Source organism: Ostrea edulis, chromosome 2, assembly GCF_947568905.1.
Source record: "Ostrea edulis chromosome 2, xbOstEdul1.1, whole genome shotgun sequence".
Classification (NCBI taxonomy): domain Eukaryota; kingdom Metazoa; phylum Mollusca; class Bivalvia; order Ostreida; family Ostreidae; genus Ostrea; species Ostrea edulis.
This window is the reverse complement of record NC_079165.1, coordinates 69267056-69272310: the sequence shown is the minus strand read 5'-3', so window position 1 is coordinate 69272310 and position 5255 is coordinate 69267056. Positions and strand designations below refer to the sequence as shown.

Genomic DNA, 5255 nt, shown 5'->3' with positions numbered 1-5255 from the left:
TGCATGCTGTCAGCAAAATGTATTTGTTGTTTTTGTTTATATTTGAGAAATGATTTAATTGGGGTGCAGTGAATACTTCTTCCGTATATATATTTCTTTACATTAAAAGCGGTTATCTAACATAGTTTTATTAGGATTAATTTTCTTGTTTTTGTACATAATAAAAAATAAATGTTCTTATTAGTCATCAATATGTATTTCAATATCATCGAGAGATTTTGAGAAAAAAATAGTTGCCATCACTTTCACAGCTAATGCCCCTTTAAAGTAAGATGTAAGTGCACAGGTATCTGAATTTTAATCTAATTATTTCAATTATTTATTGATTCACCAAGCATGTTGGCATACAATCATGTTACACAATATGAGATATATAATGACAATAAACTAATTACTAACAGTTCATTTACATATATGTAAATACAAGTATATATTTGATATGTACCTGTGATATTAGACTATGTATACAATTTAGTATTGCATATTACATAAATTAAATGTAGTTATAGCACTCTACTTTTGGTGCGCAATTCAAAACATTCATGGAAAAATTAAATGTAGTTATAGCACTCTACTTTTGGTGCGCAATTCAAAACCTTCGTGGAAAAATTCAAAAAACCTTCTAGCATGAACTACATTGACAGGGTTGCATAGTACTTTACAATGGTTTTCCTTTGATATAGCATCGTGTGAATTGTAGATGTTCAAAGGGTAATAGTTAATTAGAAAAAAATGTGAAGAATTTTTTTTTTATATCTAAATAAATGGAGAGAGAGAGAGAGAGAGAGAGAGAGAGAGAGAGAGAGAGATTTCTTTTCTTTATTTACATGTATATCTGTTGATTACAGTTCAGATACTGGGTTTGTGAGTTGAAATTAATCAAATGAGAGTGGTAAAAATCCACCTTTATATGTATAATTTAGATATCAGGATTTTATCCAGGTACGTTATTCTGGTTTGTGGAATGCTAATTTATACTAAGTTAGAATAATCTAAGCTGTATACCAAAGTAGGTCTTCATGGGGCTTTACGGCTCTATGCATCGTAAATAGAGATCGGGTTCAATGCGTCGGGTGTGGGATTCACACAATATATGCTGAGCGCGAAAGTTGATATAATGTTATACCGGTAAACAACATTTTGAACATGAATCGAGAACAGGAGTTGAATCAGTTGATGCAGATATTCTGAGGAGAATCTTCCAGTCATTGAGTAAGTGAATTACTGTGTATCTTATAGTTATAAACTCTCTAATATATTGTTCAAAACGAAACTGACCATCGCTCATATTGTATGTTGTTGCGTCAAATCTTGCAAGTCGGTGCAGTGTTTACGTTCATAAATTTACATGCTTCATTCAATTCTTTGAAATTATGTGGAATTATTTTTTTTTTAAATTTCCTTTGTATGAGATTAGACTCCTTCTAGTTGCATTGTCGTAGCCCTCGCGGATTTTTTTCTTATACATTTGGACAGGACCATATAGGCACTTTAAAAAAAAAAATGGAGAGAGAGGGGGAAGGCCGGAAAACAAACAAATAATTAGGCCTATTTCCGTAATACTTATGCTATTTTTTGTTTACTTTCTACTCGGGTGATATTTGCAAAACTTAATTAGTTTATTAAGTAAATGGTGTTTTTTAATGAATGGTTGATTATTTTTTTTTTTATTCAAATGCTTATGATTTGAACCCAGATGTCCAGTCAGAAAAATTAAACTGCATTATGATCAGGGATGTGACCTCCGGAATCTCAATTTTGTCTCTACATCAATGCATTTAATACGTTATTAAAATGGATTGAAGGTCTTGTCTTGACAATAAAGTTAATTTGTACGTAAAGTTGGGTCAGCATGATATTAACAGTTGTACATCAGATATTGCATTTATTAGCCCAATGGGCTGTAACGCAACATTGATTATTGCTCGGCTTTGAAAATCGGTGGCCCCAGGTGTCGGGTGACAGTAATTACATGTACACACCCCAGAATGATTCCTCCTATGTTAGATGCCTTGCAAACTTATATATAGGAGGGCCAATGGTATCTCGTAATTATTTAAAATTTTATATCTTTTTCAGAATATATTTCATGATAGTCATGCAGATTCAGAAGTTGTGATGGTGTGTTGATAGGCTGTCTTCAACTTGCCATATCTTAGAGTTCCAACATGCAGGCCTGGATTAATGTGTATAAATCACTAATGAAAAAAAGAATGACATTTCAATTTATACACACTTGCCAAGTGAATCTGATGAGACTGCTACATGTATTTGTGAGTAAAGGCACTCTGTCTTAACCGAAAAACTATTTACAGTTTATCACAACAAATGGATGGGACAGTAGAGCTGTTGCGGACAATATGTGATTGTGATGACCAAGTACTGAACAAGTGGAAGATTAGAAGAAGGTCCAGAATTCAATCATGTTTTTGATTCTAAGGTGCACACAGCATGGAGATAGTCCTATTATTCTCCCGTTCATCTATGATGGAGAAACTTGTGTAAATGTTTAGTGTTCTCCCTAATAATTAAGTGCCCACAAGTCTGTATTAATTTATCAGAATATAAAGTCCTTCACAGTACTGATTTTAAAATTAATGTAGATTGTCTCCAGATTTTTCTGAGGAAAAGTGCATAGTTTACATGTGTGAATTTTGAATATATTTCATTCTTGTCTGCAAATGTTGCCAAAACCTGTTGTTATTGATGCACAGTCATGTTATGCAAATGATAGACCTTCTTAATTACATGTACAGAAGATCATGTCAACTCCTTTGTCTTAATTGTATACACAATTCTAGCATTTATAGCATCATTTATATAGCACTTGCTAGTTTAAGAAGGATTTTATTTTCTAAAAGCTTTCATTTGACATGATTGATCTAAAACGGCCAAAATTCACAAATCTATTTAAATCACAACCTGACCTTATGTCAGAAAAGTGCCACTGTGGGTTGATATTTTTCTCTTGGATCTTGAAAGAAATTCTTTATGCAGCAGTTTCCAAATAAAATGTACTCTCATGGCCAGGGTGGGACTTCACCGAGAACTTTTTAACATTGCACAATGCAATATTTGTAGATTAGAAGTTGTTGAAGTTTCTTTAAGTTTTCTCTCACATCTTGTTATAATTATATTTTATATTTTTGGTTGGGTTGCACAATGTGCAAACAGTTCATAAAATGGTGAATGACTCAGTGGTGGGCAAGCGACAGTAGCGTCCCTGTAATAGTACCTACTTTGTGTAATCAACTCCTTTCACACCTCTCACTTGATGTTCCTTAAACTTTGTACAGTTGTTAGGGATACATTGAAGATGTGCATGTGCCTTTTTGAAGTGATCAGACATTTTTTGAAAAATTTACATGTAGTTGAACTTCGTCATTTTTAAGCATTTCTTTAATCGACAGTACCTATTTTGTGTAATCAACTCCTCGTATACCTCTAACTTGACATTCCTCAAACTGTGTACATTTGTTTTGAACACATTGAAAATGTGCATATGTGTTTTTCAAAGTGATCAGACATTTTAAAAAAAATGTATATGTAGTTGAACTTAGTCATTTTTAAGCATTTCTTGAATAGATGGTAACTATTTTGTGTAATCAAATCTTCATGCACCTCTAACTTGACATTCCTTAAACTTTGTACAGTTGTTATGAACACATTGAAGATGTGCATACATCTTTTTGAAAATGATTAGACTTTTTAAAAAAAAAAAATTATGTGTAGTTGAACTTGGTCATTTTTATGCATTTCTTGAATAGATGGTACCTATTTTGTGTGATCAACTCATGCACATCTAAATTGATATTCCTCAAACTTTGTACAGTAGTTATGGACACATTGAAGATGTGCATGTGTCTTTTTGAAAGTGATCAGACTTTTTTCAAAAAAATTACATTTAGTTGAACTTTGTCATTTTTTAAGCATTTCCTGAATAGATGGTACTTATTTTTTTGTAATCAACTCCTCTTACAGCATTTATTTGACATTCTTCAGACCTTGAACAGCTGTTATGGAAGCATTGTAAATGTGCATGTGTCTTTTCAGAAGTGATCAGGCATTCTTTGAAAAATTTACATGTGCATGGTGAAGTTGAACTTAGTCATTTTTTAAGCATGGTACTTTATGTAACCAACTCAGCTTTTACTTAACATTTTCCAGACCCTGTACATTATAGATGTTTTAAAAACATTGAAGATATTCATGTAACATTTTAAAAATGCTTCTCTTTTTTTTTCTCTCTCTTTTTTGTTGTTGAAAAATTCTACCTTTAATTTGTCATTTTCCCAGTATATGTTTCTACTGTTGTTCCTATGATAGAGAACATATTTTACAAGAACCCGGTCATTTCTGTTTTTGAATAATTTTTTTTTAATTAGTATTTTTGAATATGTTAATTACTTGATATGTCATTGTTCTTGAAATTATAGTAATTGAATTGTTATTGTGTTTTTGTTTTGTAATGACAGTTTATATAGCATCCCTTAATTTCGAGCAGACAGTGCCAGAAGTGTGCCGCAAGTTTGCCGCAAACTGTGTGCCAGAAGTCTGCAGCAAGAGTGTGCCGCAAGTTTGCCGCAAACTGTGTGCCAGAGGAAAAATTTGCATACGAAAAGTATACTTGCGGCAAATATGCCGCACACTGTGTGCCAGAAGTGTGCAGCAAGTGTGTGCCGCAAGTTTGCTGCAAACTGTGTGCCAGAGGAAAATTTGCATACGAAAAGTATACTTGCGGCAAATATGCCGCACACTGTGTGCCAGAAGTGTGCAGCAAGTGTGTGCCGCAAGTTTGCTGCAAACTGTGTGCCAGAGGAAAATTTGCATACGAAAAGTATACTTGCGGCAAATATGCTGCACACTGTGCCAGAAGTGTGCAGCAAGTGTGTGCCGCAACTGTGCCACAAACTGTGTGCCAGAGGAAAAATTTGCATACGAAAAGTATACTTGCGGCAAATGTGCCGCAACTAGTTGCGGCAAACTTGCCGCAAATGCGCTGCAAATTTGCAGCAACTGTGTGCCAGAGGGCTTATATTTTGGTAAGGGTTATTCTACATCCGTGACTGTACCTGTGCCTGATTCACAACATCCATGACTGTACCTGTCCTGTATATACAAGATATTCTACATCCATGACTGTACCTGTGCCTGATTAACAACATCCACAACTGTACCTGTCCTGTATACACACGTTATTCTACATCCGTGACTGTAGCTGTGCCTGATTAACAACATCCATGACTGTACCTGTG

The 5255-nt window shown here is 34.0% G+C and overlaps 1 long non-coding RNA gene across 1 annotated transcript; it reads left to right on the top strand.

The window, feature by feature from the left end:
- Positions 1–618: 618 nt before the first annotated feature.
- On the top strand, positions 619–5045 carry LOC130052369 (uncharacterized). The gene is made up of 2 exons (XR_008800689.1): positions 619–1212; positions 2080–5045. It is a non-coding gene; the product is annotated as an uncharacterized LOC130052369 (long non-coding RNA).
- Positions 5046–5255: the final 210 nt, after the last annotated feature.